Genomic DNA, 20,129 nt, shown 5'->3' with positions numbered 1-20,129 from the left:
CTTTAACAGATCAATCAACTCCAAAGACATGTTAACACAATAACACCACTACACAGCGTCGGTACAATCAGGTCCAGGCAAAGTTGCCCTTTGTCACATGCTCTCACCATCACCAACAACAGGGACATATTTCCCCGGAACATCAAAACTGTGCTATAGTTTTTCATCTATTAATTTAAAGGATAATTCATTCACAAGGAGCCACAGAAAAAATAACTTTTTGTAGAAACAGCCAAAGCCAGTTTTCCTGATCACAGACAGTGTGTGTGCTCTGTGTGTTTTCTGCTCGCTGATCTCTCTGCACAACAAAACGTACATCTGCTATGCCTGCAATGCATAGATCCGCATACAGAAAGGCAAGGGCTTTGTGCCACAAAAACAAAATCAACGCTTTCATTCTCCACTTTCTTTTAGGTGTAGATTTAGTTTCTTTGCATGAGAAAAAAAATTGAGTGTTCAGCTGAACAGAAAAATTAAAAAGCAACCTGCCTCACGGAGAAAACTGAACTCTCCTAGTGAATTTACGAGTAAAGATGTTTATAGTACATCGCCAACTCTAATGGTTTGCCATATATGGTATTATTCTGCTCTTTCCCATCTTTGTCCCTTTGGAGAGTGATGTTCCATAGAGACTAATTAGTGCACTCGCTAGGCAACCAATTCTACTGAAGAAAATAGTCAATTCTTGCGCAGTTGCATACTACTGTGTTCAGGCTATGCAGACTATTTTCTGCATTCCATTGTGGGATTTTTGAAGGCAGCAAATAATGGATGAATTTTACACTTAGAGTTCAGTTTCCAAAGTTATTGACAATGATGTGATTTTGGGAAAAAATAAGCGTTTCTAAACGACTTTACAGTAAGTATCAACCAACAGCCACCAGGCAACTTGGAATGAAGCTGAAAACCAAGACTCTGTAATCAGCATATAGAACTGCAGTATGGGATTTGGTGACACAAATACATTCAAAATCATGCTTTATTTACATTTTCTAGAAAATGAAGATAATCCAGTTTCAATGGTCCATTGTGTGTGAATTTTTTCACCATTTTGCTTCCACACTATATCTCCCCCACAAACTAGTGGAAAGTCACATTTTGTTGTATGTGTGTGTCCACTTTGTCTTTTGAACATTTAAATATTTGTCTTGATGTAAGTGCTTATCTAGGAATTTTTATCTGTTACTTAAACATTTTTACATGTAAGCAGTGTTTCACAATTAGAAAGAAAAAAGATTTAACACTGCATACGTGCAATTATTGTTTTCCCAAAATAAGGATTTTTCCCTCAAAACACACTAAATTTCCACTTCAGCAGTTAGAGAAAATTTATATTCATATTGTATTATAGCATTCAGAGAAATATTTATAGAACATTTTATTTCTTCAAAATTGTAAAAAATAAAAAAATATTACACATTGACAGTAGTTTCAAATTAATGAAGTTACAAAAAGAGATATATTGATAAAAATACATTGATTCTAATGTGCCAGCAAAATGCTCATTTTGAACCTGGCTTTAAAGAATCTACAGTTTTCTGTTCTACAAATTGGTTCTCATTAGGGTTTACATAGTGAAATTTTGGAAAACATGTAATACATGTAATAATGACGCTCTTAATTTAAATAACCAGCCAGAGAAATTCAACCTGTCTCTGCTTAACCTGGCAACAGCCTACTCCTACTGCAATACTACATTAAAGGACATTTCCATCAAAGATGTTGGAACCACACTGTGAAGATTTAACAAAGCCCTGTAGGAAAAGTTGCATACTACAAAATTTAGGGTTTGTGCGATTAATTTAGCATTTAATATTATGCCAAATGTATGACATAATTCTCCATGATTATCACTTAATATTAAAGCTCCATTTATTGAAAGTTTGGCTAAACTCCAACATTCAACATATCTCTTGAAAACCTTGCAAGGCATCATGTTCATGTAACTCTCTTCAGGAACTCAAATTTCTTGGTTAAAGTTTTACTGCAAAAGACTTTTTATTTTCCTTTAATTTCATTTATAAACAATACAGAAACTATGATTTCTGTTCCCGTTGTTGGACTTGAAGGTCCTTAATGCCCAAGGCAACATCTGATACAGATTTAATAGATGTAAGAAGAAAACAACACCCTCACCTACCCATTAGTTTTTATAGAACATCTTCGGTCAAACGTGTTGAAACATGTTTGATTGAAATCAGACATCAGAGCTCTTTGAATGCAGGCCAAGGATTGATCAGTACACGACAAGAAGGTGAAGCCTCGTTGGCAGGTAACCGACCATCACTTTAATACACAAACTGAGCGTGCCTGGCTGTGAAAAAGGTGCCTGATGAATTTCGAAAAATGCACCGCTGCGTGTAGACAACAAAGCTAATTTCCTCTCCAGCTTCTGAACAGGCTTTCCTCCCCTCTGAGCTGCGGGACCACTCCGGTGCCTATTTTTACCACGCAGACCTTCTTTTTGGATAAAACCTTAAATCTTGAGCCAGTCTAAATATCAAACCACAGTTAGTGTGTAATTACATTCTGCTGTCAGTGCAGTCGTATGAGATGAAATGGAGGGGTTTTACTGCAAGCGTGTGTGGAGGAAAATGAAGCGTGTACGTAGTGAAGGGTTGGAATCAGGCGTGTATAGACCAGCGCTGAATACGCGCCAACATGGTAGTCGATGCAGAAGAGGTTGATAATTACAGGCGTACAGAATAGGAATGTGGTCGACTGTGTGTGTGTGTGTGTGTGAGCGGGAGAGAGAGAGTGTGTGTGTGACCGATACGGCGGCTTCGGCTTCAGCTACGACTGATGCCAGCTGGACCAGTTTGGCATGTATACAAAGACTCACACACACACACACACACACACACACACACACACACACACACACACACACACACACACACACACACACCACAACATACACACAAGTACTAGAAATCACTAGCACAGATGCACAAACTCAGACCAATGTTGATATGTACTACACACACACACACACACACACACACACACACACACACACACACACACACACACACACAAATGTACTTTTCACGGTACCGAAATATATCGAGCACATGCATTCAAAAATACTAACTCAGGACCACACACACATAAACAAATACCTATTTAGATTTGACACTGCACGCACCTCTGGTGAATACCACGGCCTGCAATGAATCCAAAAATCTTTCAACCACAAAATGCAAAACTTCTTATGAAAAATTTGTACACAATGTAAATGCCAGCATGGAAGGATAGATAATCCTCAGGCTTACCAGCCTCCTTAAAAGTAGCTATCATTTTTGGAGACACAATTTCAATTTTAAGACTTAAAAGGATAAACTGTCAAGAAAACTAGAACAATTTTTACAAAATACAACAAAATGTTTTTGTATTAATTTTTTTTCAGTTTCTTCTTTTTTTTTCTTGTTTTATTTATTTATATTGATCAAATACTTACTTATAGAAGGTAATAATTGCTCATCACTGGAAATAATGATTAATGTAATAATGTAATAATGTCTTGCTATAGAGAGATTTCGCAGGTCTTTCCTCCCCACTGCTGTCAGACTCCATAATAAAGACTTTAACTGATCAAGCACACACATCCATACATATGCAATAATACTAAGTGCAATAATCCTTTCTGTCATCGTTGTATTTTTACTCAGTTGTATATAGTATTTGTATTTGTATTCTATTTTTATCTTATTGTATATTTATTTTATTTTATTCTACTGTATATAGTATTTTATTTTATTCTATTCTGTACAGTTGTGTACTGTATTTATTCTTATTGTATTCTAATTTTTGCCTCATAACTTTTGCACTGTCCACTTCCTGCTGTGACAAAACAAATTTCCCAAGTGTGGGACTAATAAAGGTTATCTTATTATACGACTATGTGGTTATAGGTCCAAACTGCTAGGCGATAAAGACACTTGTCTGTTTGAAGGCCCCCCAAATTTTGTATAATAGAAAGAGAGGCCAGCATAAAAGGTTCCAGCCCTCAGTCTTTTTGCATTACCTCTGTCCGTTTGAGGGCCATTAAAATGGATGAGTGCCAGTGTTGGCATGAGTTTTGTCTCCTCTGGCACTAAATTAAATACCTACTGGAGCACCATTTTATTTATGTATACAACTACCTATATATAAACTTATGTGCATGCTGTGAATAGGGCAATAGGTATGTACCCTATCTACGGATACACTCACACACAAGCGGTGCTAAATAATTAGGTAATCCCACAAGACTTGGCCTATAGCAATATTTCCATGCATCTATCTCCTTTTAGTCTTTTAGGTTTATTGGAATTGTCAAAAGCTACAGCAAAAAAAAAAAAAAAAGAAAAAAAGAAAAAAAATAGATTTTTTTTGTCTTTTTGTGCATCATCAACTGGCAAAAATGTAGATTCATGTGTGCCTTCCGATATGTTAGTATTTCGATTGACAGCTTTTCCACGTCTGCACACACTCTTTAAGCTGTGGTAAATAATATGCTGTAAGGTGCATCTTTGTTTTCTTAAAAATGAAATATTATTATTTAGAGCTTATACCTTTGTCAAAACATAAAAAGTTGATGCAAATTAGATGATTTTACAATTGAGCAATTTCTATAATCCAGTAAATACAAGAATGTATCAATTAACAGTGACCCCAATGCAGACGCTACAACAAATGCGACAAAAATAGATGCTGAATTGAGGCTTTCACAACCGCACAACCCCGATCTGTCCCTTTTGTCTCAACATGCTGACCTTTTCACCTCCACCACCTCTGCAGGCTGAGCTCATGTATTACACACACAAACAAAAATCCTTGGTATTTTAATTTGGCTGTAAAAGAAAGAGCAGTATTAAAAAAAAGGAAGAAGGAGCGAGAGAGAGAGAGAGAGAGAGATGGAGGGAGGGAGGCAGGGATGGAGTAAACAGGATGGGAAGGGTCAGCCTTCCAGATCACACACCCTGTCACAGTATACCATGAATGGGCACACACACACACACACACACACACACACACACACACACACACACACACACACACACACACACACACACACACACACACACACACACACACAGAGAGAGAAGCATTTCATTTCACTGCCTTGAACTGGAAAAAGATTTCTGAACCAAAGAGTCTATTACTTGATAAAACGAGGAGAGTTTATTAATATATAAAGCCGTCACAACACAAAGTAAGTCTTAATTAAATGCTTTTTAAAGTGGATTTTGTTAAAGAGGCCTTTTGAGATATAACTGGTATAAAACTTCTTCTCCTCAACTGATTTGTTTTTCATTTTGCAGCAGATGAAGGGCCTCCTTTGATATATTTTTATGGACGTGAGAAAAAAATATACAAAAATCAGGAAAAAATGTAAAAAAAATTCTTAAAAGACCAAAATGTATTTAATCGGCTCCATTTTTATTTTCTCTCATTTCTGGTATCAAGTAAGGCTTTTTATAAACAAATATATTTTCCCATGATAAGGTTTCAAATTCCGCATTCCTTTGTTTATTTGAAACATAGAAAATACAGTTACACAATTAAAAAATATATTGTTCATCTCTGTGATGCACATTTTAATCACCTTTTGGTTCAACCTTTGTCTCTTGAGGAAAAAAAACATAACTTAACTAATCTTGCTGTTTTTTTTTAACTTAGAAAATGTAAAGTACTTCAGTTAACTTTTTTGATAATCTCAGATAAATCAGCCAAATGAATCCACTTTTTAAAACAGTCCATTTGATCTGATAACAGTCTCCTTATTTCAAGTCCTTAAAACCACATAAGCCCTCCTCTTCAAAAGCTTTTTCATAGTTAAAAATACAGATTTCATGAAAACCCTTTTTGACTCAGTAGGGTTCTCGAACAACGTCATTTTAGGGTTTAGGAGATCAGTCTTGAAAGACCCTATAGAAGACTGTTAAGAGCTCTGTCAACCTCTAACAATCAATGGCTGTTCAGACATTGTATTTTGTTTGTGCAGAGACAAACTAACCTTATTGTTCCTTCCTTCGTGAACCATGGAAGTCTTTTTTTTTTTCTATAAAGCTGAGTTGATCTCACTTCTAGGCTTCTAGGACTCTAGGATGTTCAGAGTTTTAGTTAAATGTAAGACTGAAGCCGCATAATATCCATAAAAACTCAGATTTGGGGTTCTTAAAAGATATCCCAGTGCGATAAACATGTTTTTAATGCTTCCTGTCTTCCTGTTTCTTAAATTGTCCAATAAACCAATCTTTATATTTCAACTTGTTGCTGCTTTCTCTTCTTCTTTGTGCAAACACTTCATTTTTGTGGAATATAATAACGTAAGAAAGCTTGCTTAAAGCTTACTCAAATTCTACAAATCTCTGATACATCTTAATGACTGGAGGAGCTCTCACATAAAAGGTTTGGGGGAATTAGGCTTAATGAAAACACCTTTCTAATTGTTTCACAAACCCTCAAACAAGTATTCTTCAGGCTTTCAAGTTCCATCAAGAGCTTCTTTGCTGATGAGTAACCATGGAACTTTTGCTTTCCCCAGATACTCTGACAGTGACAGTCATCTCTTTTTGTCCCTAGTGTGTCAGAAAAATTCAAAAACAGTCTCAAATCTTTAAAGAACCCATCAAAGAAGATTTCAGAAGATGCCTTCACGCACAGACCTCTGCGTTTCTCTTAGGAACCCCAAAGACATTTAGTTTCCCGAGAAAACAAAACTAAAGATTGTTGGCTGTGAGAAGGAAGTAAAGATACTGGCATTTAGATTATGCTGGCTGCAGAGGTACAAAAAGGTGGCAAAGTCAGTCCACTCCGCTGTATGAAAGCCCATAGAGAAGTCGGTGAGGCAGCAAGACCAAATCCCTGCTAATCCACAATGCACAGAGACTGAGGCGAAGTACAAATCAGCTCCATTACAAACTGAGAGCCAACAGTAACCGGGAAGCTTGTCTGGGGTATTAGCTATAATGACACAGCTTGTTAACAGGCCCTTAACTGAACTTACTCATAGTCACCTAGGCTCGATTCAGATTTTGAGAGTCTGCCTCATCAGTGCCTCAGTCCTTGTATAAAGACCAGTTCCCATTATTTTCACTTTACATGACATCAAACTGCCAGGTTTTTAAAAGGACAGGTCATCACAAAATCAAATTTACATAATTTTCCTCTGGCCTGTAGAGCTATTTATCCATCCAGATTATTTTGGTGTGTATTTGGTGTATTTGAGATAGGTGGTTGTTTTGTAGTGCTCAAGACAACCAAAATATATCTTTGAAAAATTCTGTCACAAAAATCAATAATCCTGTTTATGTAGGAACTATTTTCTTTATATGCTAAGTGTCAGCTAATATAAAACGATAAAGTTGCATATATATATATATATATAGCATTATTTCTACTTGCTTGAAGCAAACAGAAAAAAGTGCCAGGACAAGAGTAACGATTGATACACAAAAGTGATAAAAAATTTTTTTGTAGTTTTAAAGTTTCAAAGTCTTCATTTACATTCACTGGCACAAACTCGGTATAACATCTGAAATGACTTGTACTACAGTAGATAAGCAGATATAGATCTTTATTGAGGTTCATTAAAGTGCTGCCAAACTCTGTCCTCAGCAGAGATGGGCAGTAATGCGTAATCCGATTACTTTTTTCAAGTAACGAGTAAAGTAAGGGATTACTATTGCAAAAAAGGTAATTAGATTACTATTAATTTCCTGTAAGCATGCTGCGTTACTGCGTTATTAAAACCGTGATTCTTTTGCGAAAGTGTCTCATGACAATGACGTAAGCGAGTGCAACGTTCGTGGCAACAGCTGTGTGCAGATCAACAACGGATAATATATCGAGTGCGGGAGAGAGTATGAGCGTGCAGCATTTAAAGCGTGGAAGTACTGACCTTACTTTGAGTTTGATTCCGTAAAAAGTGACAAAAACATTAGTGTCCGCTGTTTGAAGAAAACTTCTTTTTACAGCAAAAAAACCCCCTAAACTTCCGCACAAGCACCGAGTGCGCTACCACGCAATGTGAAATTCACAGAGAAACTCGCGGATTCTTCCACTGACTGCTGCGACACACCTGCACCAGGGCAAATCTCCGCCTGCCCCACTCCTGCTAAACAGGTAAAAATAGAGCTACAGGACCATTGATCCTTTGATTTTATTTATGTTCTGCTGTGTTTTACTTGCATCTATTTGAAAGACTGAGTGTAAACACAAAAAATATTTTATTTTATGTGCTGGAATGTGCAGAAAATAGGTTTAAATGTTAAACAAATTTCTTCCAGTCAGAGAATGTTGCATAGAATTTAATTTTTGCTTGATGCATAAAGTTAAAAGATTAAAACTAATAAAACAAGTTTTAAAAAGAGACTTTTCCATTTGATTAGATTTTATATGATTGATTATGCAGAAAAAGTAGAACTGGGATTGAAGCGATTGAAGATCTTGCTTCGTTACCTATTCAGGGTGTAAATCATGTTTTTAAAAAGTAACTAAGTAACTAAGTAACTAATTAACTAATTACTTTCAAAAATAAGTAATCAGTAAAGTAACGGGATTATTTTTTGGGGGAAGTAATCAGTAATTAGTTACTGATTACTTTTTTCAAGTAACTTGACCAACACTGGTCCTCAGGGGCATTCAGAAAGTCAGGCACACTGCAAGAGTCAATATCTAAAGTATACAGCACTTTACATTTAGCTAGTTTATAACACCTGTGTCTTTCATGTTGAATAGATGATAGGTATGTATATCTCAGGACACTGACACTTGACAACCCCCAAGAACAGCGTTGGGTTATGCAATACTTTTGGCATACTTGTTAAATTTACTTTGTGGATCAAAGCACAAATGTCCTGAAAAGTTACTTTTTCCCTATAAAAGCTAATTGGAAAAGGATTTGGGAGTCATGTAGTTGGTGTGACTGAGAAGATGTTAACTAAGTAATTAAAGTTTCTGCAAGCATATAAATACATCTGACAAATTACCTTTTGTCATGTCACAGCTTTGCAAATTCAAGAAGAAAAAGACCTGTAAAATATGAAATATTTACCATAAATCAATGACAGTCTACACCTGCTATAGTGTAAAAGTAATGATTTCGACAGGATTCTAGCCTCTGTGAAGCCACAGATGCTTCTTGCATCCAGACATAGGTCAAGGCACATCTTAATAGTTTTTGACACATGTGAGAAACTTGTCTTCAGGGCTTTCTGCCCCCCAAAAGTTTTCTAATACATCTAACATTTATGAGAAGATCAATACAAAGTTTTGGTTTTACACGCAACACAAAAACATCATCTCCCAGATGAAATGGATCCATTCATCCACCACAGCTTGCACTTTACACTGGCCTTGTCACGCTTTACATCTATGTATTTCTGTTTAGAAGTGTTGCTGTCAGAAAGCCTTTCTCAGGGAGAGCTCTGAAAGCAAACGTCTCCCAATGCAATCTTTTTTTCCTCAAACTTTCACTGTGATCGGTCCATTGCAATGGAACAATAATGATGATGTTACAGGAAGAATACCAACATGATATCACGTACACCGCAAAAACATCTGAACATGTAATGCAGGAAGCTTGGAACATTTTTACTTCCTGTGGCCAATGTTTAAAACTACTGGTGGTAAAGAGCTCATTCACTTCTAATAAGAGACAGAAAGGAAGAGCAAGTCCGAGACAAAGCAATCCACTCTACATCTTCAGATCAGTATAAGGCTACTGTGTAAATGAGGGTTTGCATTTTCTTCTTCATTAATTAGCTCTGCTATGTTAATGTTAATCTTAATTACTTTAATAAAGTTTCATTAACTGCAGCACAACAAACAAAGTGATAACATCAGTTCCTGTGTAAGCAGCAATAACTGCAACCACAGTGAAGAGAGAGCGCAGAGCCACAGAGCCGTTTTCCTGTCAGTCACTGGAATCAGCTGTTAGAGGAGAGAAGAGGCGCTTTTCTCTGTTTTCATTCTGCACGCTCCATCGTGTCCGTCACATCTGACAGCTATCAGTTACTACTCTTCCTTTCTGATTCAGCAGGCAGCAAAAGATGAAAACCGCAAGATGGAGTTGTTGAAGGAGTCACCGTCGGCGTCTTGACTCTTTCTTTCAGAGGTTGAGAGAGACGTCAAGTCTTTTTCTGCGTGAAAGGAAACACTCAGAAGACATGATCTCCTCTGACACCCATATAATGGGTCCATTTTAATAAAGTATGTGACTAATAGCGCGATTTGACGAGGATGGCAAAGATGAGATGAGAGGAAAGAAAGAGGAGAGATAGAGAGGTGGTGGGGGGGATGAAGATGGATAGAAGAAGGGTTAAACTCCCTCTTCCTGCGAATGAGTGTGTGTGTGTGTGTGTGTGTGTGTGTGTGTGTGTGTGTGTGTGTGTGTGTGTGTGATGGGGGAGGGTTGGACTGTGCAGACATGAATCATTCTGAGCGATTCAAGCGTTTCCATGACACCACCGGGCACCGGTCCAGAAGTTTCTACAAAGTCTGAAAGGTAGTGACACACACACAGACACGTACACACACACACAATCGCACACTCCAACAGACACTCTGAAACCACGCAAACCACACTGCCAGCTCTGAATTTGAAGCCATCTACACACCTATTTATTCATGGTGTTGTCTTCCAGTGTAAAGCGTAACATTTTTCAGGGGGGAGATCAACATTAATTTAACAGATGATGGTCGATGAGTAACAGACAATCCCCCCCCGACTCACACACACACACACACACACACACACACACCGCCACCCTTCAATCCCAGCAGGCATTGATGCTTTGGCACCACAGCGAGCGAATACATCAAACAACAGATGAACGTATACGAGCGACGAGAACGACTTGAGAGACGCAGCATCGAGTCTGCATCTGTTGGTATCTACCTTCAGCCATAGCGGAACAGATCAGACTGCTGATTGGAGTCTGGATTCACTGTTTTATATGTGTGTGCTTCCTTACTATAGAGAAGAGAGAGAAGTTAGATCCAGAAAAATATGTTGGGAATTTACAAGGAAAAAAAATCAGTTGTTAGTATTCGAATTGTTATTTAATGCTGTACTTCATGTCTTTGTTTACTCTTGGACTCTGTTAGAGCAGGTCTACATGTCTAAGTATTCACAGTAAACCTTATTCATCCTATATTGGGCCTTGGTGCAAGCCCCGTGTTCATCCACTGTCTCTGTCTATCAGGCTTTCCCTTCCCTCTTATCTGATTGGCTGAATCCTGTTAAACAGAAGGTGTAAACAGCAGGTGGGTGGAGCTTCTGAGAGGTTTCATATTGGGTATTTTTGCTCTCAGTGACATCATACAGAGTCACGAGCTGTCTGAAATCTAACATTTAGAGGAGTCTGAAGCCATGGATGTTTCTGCGAGTACAGATATGATGAATTGGATATTTCACAGAGAATTAAATTCCCACGTGTTCACAAAGGTCTGTGAGCAAGAGGAAAGCAAGAACAGTCTATGTCACAATACTGCACTTTACGTCCTTTTCATAATCAGAAGATGCTTACAGCATGTGTCTGTCTGTCTATCTATCATAATGTTGCTGCAGGGTTCTTAGAGATATGTTTCTGTCTTGATTTAATGTGTGAAAATGTAAATGCTAAAGGGAATTTGTAGCTTTTTGGTAGGTTGTCTCCATTCGTCCAGATGTTCATCACACAGCTCTAAGAGGTTCCCCTGCTGATTCACTGTGTGAACCTCAATTTTATTAATACATTTACATTTATGAATCAAAGTAATTTCCACCATGAATTACAAAAATAATTTAAAACTCCCTGTGAAGACTTTCTACAGTATCCAGTACCACTGACACATCTGGTATCACATCAAACTAAATAGCATAAAAAGTGGAGGAATTTAGGGAGTTGTGTTTATCTTAGCTGTGGTTAGATCTCTTGTACTGATAGACAGAACCACATAGATTAGGTCTAGCCACTTTACCACAGCATTACGCTGCGTGCACTGACGCACTGCTGCAGTGAGCAGAGGTGACCATTGAGGGATCTCTGCACATGAATCGGTGGGGTAAAAGTAACTTTTTTTTAAAGAAAGTTGCTGCTGTGTGTACAACACATGATTTCAAAACACGAAACCTGCATGAGCAACCCACACACGGCTCATATAAAAACAAACGCACAGTTTCAACGGTGAAACAGCGCTCATCACAAAAGAACTTGAATTACTAACACAAAGTTTACAAGCTGAACAAAATCCTGTGTTTCTTCCTGCCACCAAAAACACACATTTAAAAAAATAGCAAAAAAACCAAAAACCTTCCACAAGTCCTGTGTTTTAAAACCATCCGGTAATAACTAGAGATGGCACGATACCACTTTTTTATGTCCGATACCGATACCGATATCATAAATTTGGATATCTGCCGATACCGATATGAATCCGATATAGTGTTTTTTAATCAACAAAACTGTTTTTTAAATATCTTGCTGCATTTTGCAAGTCTGCAAGTTCATACTCAAGTTTAAAACAACAACTACACTAAAGCTATTCTGTTATACCTGTATACAAAAAAAATATTTCATAGTTCAGCAATACTGATCAATCTAATAAACTTAGACCTACACCATCCTCCCTATTCTGGTATTTTAAAGAGTACTTAGTGTAAATATTAAGCAACCTAACTAATAGGGTTCCAACTCCCAGCAACAACAAAAATAAATAAATAAAAAATAGGGAACCACCCCTCACGCGCCACCTCATGATGCTTAATCGACGTAATCAACCTTAATTTGATGCAGTGTGAAAAAAATGCACAGAAATCAATTATTTTTCAAGAAATATTAAATAGATTCAACATCTTTCTTCAACAAAATTGCAGACTGCACAGATGGTACCTTCCCAAAGTAAAGAGTACTATAGCTTACTAGGGTATATATATTAGACTTAATAGTCACTATATACAGTAATTGACTTCTATTCATTTTACATCAGATTAAAACTTTGGGTGAAAGATTCGGATAATTATTTATTTAAAAGCTCGACATTTTAAATGAGAATAAGAAAGAAAAGTATGTCTTTGTGCCCCCTTTTCCCTGTTAATGCCCTATCGGCCCCCCTGGCTAAACTTTGCTAGATCCGCCCTGCACAGTTACCAGCCGTCAGCTACGTAGAAAAAGATCCTTGAGTAGAAAGTAAGATTAAATAAATTCTAACAACAGCTTATCAAGCTTAAACGTTCTGCTGTTGTTCAGCCGCTGGTTTCCTCTTTCTGGTGCAAAGTGGACCAAAAACAAACAAGAGAGACGGACTCGAGACAGAAAAGCCGATCAGCTGATCATTAAGCAGTTTCATGATTGAAGTAGCAGCCGGAGAGCGAGAGGCAGTCGCTCGTTAAGCTTAACGCAGGAATGCTTTACAAACATTCAGAGATGGACTTACACACTTGCTTTACTTCTCTCGGGATAACTTTGTCGGAGATGAAATGCGGGGTTGCTAGCAAAGCTCCACATGCTATCCAGACCACCGACAGGTCCCGCATGCCACAGCCGCTCTATCACATGATGCCTACTGCTCCGACGTGCTAACGTTCTGAGGTGAGTTACGGCCTGTTGCAAGTTTTGTGAGGTGCTTTCGTGATATTTAATGGATCGGATTACATTTTTTATTTTTCTCCGATATCCGATCCAGTAATTTAGGTCAGTATCGGACCGATACCGATACGTAATATCGGATCGGTCCATCTCTAGTAATAACATATTACTGAACCAATGAAACCAATATTTATTACCAAAATAATACAGTCTCATGTGACTTTTTCTCTTTAATGCTTCTATAAATAATGTTCCTAATTCAAAGTTGCCTGGCATGTGTCCCTCCTCCTCTAGCCTCCATAATAATTTTAAGCATTTTAAGTTTGCAAAACTATCCTTCATTCACTGCCCTTTATACACCTGACTGACTCCGCCTCCACTAACAGGTGGAGTGTGGCATTTGTATACAGCATTGGGTAATACTAGTTTTAAAAGTATTGCCATCAAAAGAAGAAATAAACACCTGTTTGAACTCACTGCATGTAATCTGCTATTAGTAGCACCTCTCCACTCATTGCCTGCTGACTTTCCTTGGAGGGATAAATTTAACCAAACTGAAAGCTAACCATTGCAGTTTCTCAGCAATTGTACCAGCAACCATGTCATCATAAAACAGTGGAGAGTAAATATGGTGCATTAGATAAGAAACCTTGCTTTTGAGTTTTGCTGATCTTTTATAAAGGAAAGCAGCATGTAAAATCAAATTAATTATAATATAGACCACAATCACATATTTACCTCAAAGGGATTGTGATTCAAACACAAGAGTCTCCACAGCACACATGGTACACTATGGCACTGGGACATAGCCAAAGAAGCTCTGCTGGGAACCATTTACCTCCACTTATTGGAACTTGTTTTTAGTTTAGCAACAAGGCGACTTAAGTAACTTGTGAAAGAAGGTAAATTTAATGTGTCTGATCATTTTAAGAGCATCACAATTTAAAGTAAAAAGAATTTCTTGGTCTATGACCACTGATGTTTTCAGAGTCGGTGGGTTTGTGCGACCGTGCAGACAGACTGAAAATTCAGCTGCAGCTATCACACTTGCTCCCTGTTCATGTGAATGAGACCCAAAGAACAGGTCCCCCTCCCTTGTAACCAAACAGCCTTCATTGTCCAAAGCCCCCACCCCACGCTCATTGCATCCAAACACCCTCGCTCACCCCTCCTCCACCCTGGAATCAATAGACAAACAACACAAACAACAACGAGGCGACGAACAGGGCGACGCCACCAAACTGTCCAAACAGCAGGACTTTAACACAACTATTCAGATGAATGCTCCATGAGCAGCACGCTCTACAGGCAGCACGCTGTGTATATGACGTAGCGATAAATACGTTCACAGAGAAGGGCAAAAATTTTTTTCCATCCTTTCATGATTTCATTTGACTTCAGTTTCAAAAATTTCTTCTACAAAGCTTCGAAACGTCGTCGATTTGCAGCAAAATGTGGATATGCGGCGCGAGTGCGTCGCGGTGTGTTTTCTCTATGTGTGTGTGTGTGCGTGTTGGGCTCAGACAAAACAGGGCTGCTGAAATGCGGCAGGCACTGCAGATTTTTGTTGGCTGGCTGACAACGCCGTGCCGGTGCCAAGCCCCGACGGCGGAAACGACTAAAAGACGCATAAGGCTGGCATTAGAGCCCCAAATCCCCCCCCCCCCCCCCCATCCCTCCTTCTCTTTTCTCCTTCTCTTTTCTCGCTCCGTGGCACGGCGTTTACTTTGGTCCGGGTCTGACTCGATTTGGCAACGTTCACATTGCCATCCGTGAGTTTATCAATCTGTCTTCATTTCGCTCTGATTGTATGGGAGGATGGAGGTAGAAACATGGCACCTGAACACAGCAGGAGGTGTACAGTAGGTAGACTGCCGCGTTGATGTGGCGTTTGCCTTTTTTGGACATAATCTTTTTTTTTTTTTTTTCTTTTTTTTTTACAGTTTAACCTCCCCTCTTGCTTTTCGTGTCACCGAATGTTAAATTTGAAGGGCTTTAATTTTTTTCGGGGTTTCTAGTTTCCTTGCCATATCTGCTGTCTTTGTCTTGAGGATTTTGGGCAGCACTTCCACAAATACCTCGGACACAAAAGCATCTGGAGTTACATCCACGAGGCACTGAGCCCATGTTCCTCCTAAAACCTAAAACAAATGAAGAAAACAACACACTCCAATTATGCTCCCAAGACAATAAAACACAGCAAAAGAGAGGGAAAAAAATCTCCTGTAAAACATTCAGGATTACCAACAACTAAAAGCTTGATTCTGTGTTTGGAGTCCATTATTGATAGAACAATATTTAGCTGCGGAGTAAACAAAGGTGGGATGCTCCAGTCGTAGCTGTAAATTGTGTTTGTGCATTGTTCGGCAGACAGATGACGACTGCTAATGTTGAATTAAAAAGGTTCTTAGAGGTGGATTTAACACGTTTCCTCTTGTCTTCGGGGTTGAGACGGAAGGCGAATGACGTGGGGAGACAAAGAGAGAGGTAGCAAGGAGAGAAAAAGTGTGAAATTCTGAATTAGCAGCACAATATGGAAGTATTAAAGTGCAGCACAATGAGAAGTGAGAGCTAGACAGCAGAGAGCTGTTCGCTGACACCAACTAAATAAAGACGCTGTGTTCAGGCTCGCAAGGTTTTTACGTGTCAAGCAGAAAAAGGCCGGGAAACAAACCGGCTGTGAAACGCGGACACGGCTGGTTTTTTATGGTACAAAAATACATGTACGTGTTTCCTGACCTGACACTTTACTCTCGCACTGCAATATTCAAATGTGTCATCCATGTTCATGCGGGTTGCACCTTTTTCAGCTCCCACTCTGTCTATTTACAGGATGTCTTATGCCTTTGAATTGCTAGATTCTGGCCTTGTTTACTGTAACAAGTAAAAATAATTCTTTAGAAATTGTTTGTTTTATGTGTTCATGTCCAAAGGTCCTCTTTGTCCTCTCTTCAAAGAAAGAAAGAACCACATAGGTTGTTTGTGCAAGGTCTTAAATTAAGCCACTGGTGGAGATTGTGTGAATAATTCCAGTGGAGCGTTTTATTGTGTGGGTATCCCTTTGAATTTCTCACCTTAGGGTAATGAGGTTTGATGCGTTTCAGTTAGCATGCTTTGTAGAAAACTTAAAAATCTTACAATTTAACAACATATGTTTAGGGTTACTGCTCATCATTGACAAAGAAACTAACAATAACCAAGCACTTAGTGAAAACAAAGTAAAGTGAAGGGGGAAAGCAACAGTGAACTAATACCAAGTAGAAATAGTTATACACAGTAAAGTCATGCTCATCATCTAATCAGGCAATAGGGAAAGCAACCGATATGGTCAGATCAGAATGACCGAAATACAAAACATCTTAATGCCAAAACCTGATGCTGAATGACGATGTTGTTCTTTTTTTTTTTCATACTTCTATTTAATTTCTACATTGAAAACGCCCTTGGAGTGCCCTTCATGCTTTGATGGTTGCAAGCAGGACTGTCAGTCCCTGTGAACCCGACCCGGAGCGTCATTTTGAACCAATATTTGGTAACATTTGGGCAATTAGCAGGTTGTGTTTGCAGTGTAGCCCAGAGGATGTAACTGATGCACATACTGATACAGAAAGCATCCAAGCATCATTAAAAATTAGCAATCATATTTGTAAAATCTATCTGCTTTTTAATTTTCAAGTATTTTTTTGTAGAATAAGAATAGAATAAGCTTTGCACACATTTGACAGAATAACAATCCTTTAAAAGCTGAACAAAATTAAGCTAATGTTTCTAAGGACTGTTTTGAAACCGCGGCGGTGTCTTCCTCTGCCTGGTTCAACCTCCCTGTCTCTCTCCCTGTGGGAAGCGAGGAGGAGGGGCAACCCCAGAGAGACGGATAGCGGGTCAGGTGCTGTCAGACTGGAGAGGCCAAAGGTCAAAGGATCCTGGGGTTCAGCATCGCACACTGATTTTCTCCTGTCACTGTCATGGCTGCCGGTCTCTGATGAGTTCTAGTCCTTTCCTTCTTTCTTCTCCACCCTGTACAGATATTTTAAATTCTCTTTCATCAGTTTTGCTTCGTCTTTCTCTCGCTTCCTAATTTTTTCTTCTGTCATTTAAATCCATTTTGCTTCCTTTTTCCACAATTATCTGGCAGAGCTGGGTACAGAAAATCTTTTATCTACGGAAAAAAGTAAACTTAAAAAGAAATGTAAAACCTTATAAATGGGTCATATCTGTTTAGTGCCTATGTTTGGGCAGCTCACGTTCTGATTTTATGAAGCCCAAAAAGAAGGTTTGAACTGACTTCACAGATCTGCTGGGTTCCTGATAAACTGAACCAACACTGCACTGAGAGGCAAAGACTAATTTCTATTAGGCAACAGGAACTGGCAGGGTTCTAATGTAAAACTTACTCTGACAGAGCTGAAAGTTTATTCATATCCACTCAGATCTGCTATAGCGATCTCCCGACTTTACAAATTTCGGATTTTTTCCTCACTTTCCACCATATTTTTCTTTTCCTCCCCCATTCTTGCTCTCTTGCCATCACTGACAGACCTCTTCCTCCACCCTGATTCCAGACTTAATGCCTGTATTTAGACAAATGTGACAGCATCTGAACACCTGGCTGGCTGTAATATGAGGGGTAGCCTACTGCTGTCGGTGTGGGAGCCGCATCACAGCGCTGATGTGCTCTGTGTGATTTCAGCATGACCACCTGGCTGCAAAATAATGACATATCTGCTCCCACACACTGTTCGGGAGACCGTGATCAGAGCGGCTCTGTCGCAGCAGGGCAGACCCCACCTGACATCACACGGCGACGGAGGGGAGAAGAGGGTGGAAATGGATGGACAGCAGGAGAATGGACGGGGACGGAGGAGAGAGGAGCCATCTGAGCGCCAGCGTCACCTGGTTTCCACAGCAATTTGTTAACAAACAATATTTTTGCACATTCTGACCCAAATCAGCTGTAATAGCAAAAGGACTTTTGTACTTTGGGCACCATTTTGGCTTTACTAGAATGCACTCACCACAGGTCTGAAATTATAATCAGGAGCAGTCAGTTTTCATAAGCTCAAAGGCTCAAAATCAACAAAGGCATCATTTCACTGACACCAGTTGAAAGGCAAGGAAACAAAACGAGTGGAGGAAACCAAAACCTCTAACTGGCTAAAACCACAATTTGCCTTTTCAAGAGGCCAAACTGTGATCAACGAAATATGCTTTTTTTTTCAGATTAAAACAAGGCAAAAGGTCACCAGAGGGGCAGAGTGACAATATTCAGATGTAAACGAAAATTATTCGCACGTCGATCTATTATTAACGATCACGACAGGTTGTTCAAGTGTGACTAGCTACAAGAAAGTGAAAGTGAAAACCTGTTCATGTCAGCTGGTACTTCTCATGCCGCTGGGCCTAAATACGTACAGAGGTGTCAACAAATTAAAATCCCATATCAACAAAAATTAATTTAGCAACCGGTAACTGAGGCTTGAGTATAGAGCAAAGACTTCCTGCTCGGTGTAGTTGTCACTGTTGCAGATGCATTTAAAAAAACTCAAAGAAGGCGAAAGAGTTGTCTGACAATAGCCAGTGGTTTTGAGACTGCACTTTGGCTAATGCAATCCCTCTTTTCACTCTTTTTAACTGCATGTCACCAAGTATAAGTGGTGTATAAACATACAGGAAGTTAAAAGAGATGAGTGACGATGAAATGCTCAGGGCATCATGGGAACCCCCCAGCAGCCTAAGCCTATTGCGTCATACATAAGGGTGGATTCAGGATTGTTGGTGCTGGATTCACCTTATCCAGCCCTAACTATACTTTTATCATAGGGAAGGTTTAAGCTCAGTCCTACAGGTAGGCTGGTTCCACAGAAGAGGGGCCTGAGAGCTGAAGGCTCTGCCTCCTATTCTACTTTTAAAAACTCTAGGAACCTGCAGTCAGAGAGAAAAGTGCTCTGTTGCTACTATGAGGTTTTTAAGATACAATGGGACCTGACAATTCAAGATATTTTAGCAGGACAAGATCTTGAATAAAACTAAGCATAAAAATATTGTGATGCTTAGTTATTTTTTTTTAAAGTTTGATCAAGTCTAAATGGATCTTTTTGAGTTTATGTACAGGCTCAAGATGTGACTCTAAGGCGTGCCACTCCGAGTCAAGAGAATCAGGGTGGGACATTTTCAGAAGACTCCCCTTCTCACATGTAGCACATAATAGGATGTGCTGCATGTGAGAAGGGGAGTCTTCTGAAAGTGTTTCCAGAAGTGAGAGCCAGTCTGAAGGTCCCCTTCAGACTGGCTCTCACTTCTGGAAATTCTCTATTTTAGGAGAGAAGAGTTACAAATGCAGTTTCTGTACTTGGGAGTTGGCAGGTTAATTTTCAATAAGGTCTAGAGCAGTATGCAGTGCATGTGTAAAAAGAGCTTAAGAGGCAACTTTGCTTTCTCTTCATTATTCAGTCTGACACTGTGTTGATCTTAGTAATATCCTGCTTGGGAAGTTGGCTGTTGCTAGGTGCTTTGTGCTTTTTGTGTTGAAAAAACAAACATCACAATTTGAGAATCATTATTTCTTTAAGT

At 39.0% G+C, this 20,129-nt stretch overlaps 1 protein-coding gene across 6 annotated transcripts in view; it reads right to left on the bottom strand.

Annotated features, from left to right (window-relative positions):
• Positions 1–20,129, bottom strand: part of tcf4 (transcription factor 4) — a 254,336-nt gene that overhangs the window by 135,089 nt on the left and 99,118 nt on the right. The gene's annotated exons all lie outside the window — the stretch shown is intronic.

Source organism: Mchenga conophoros, linkage group LG7 (assembly GCF_057382185.1).
Source record: "Mchenga conophoros isolate Kocher_MC1m ecotype Shallow Benthic linkage group LG7, M_conophoros_male_GT1.1, whole genome shotgun sequence".
NCBI lineage: Eukaryota > Metazoa > Chordata > Actinopteri > Cichliformes > Cichlidae > Mchenga > Mchenga conophoros.
The sequence above is the reverse complement of the archived record's forward strand: the minus strand, read 5'-3'. Positions and strand labels throughout refer to the sequence as shown.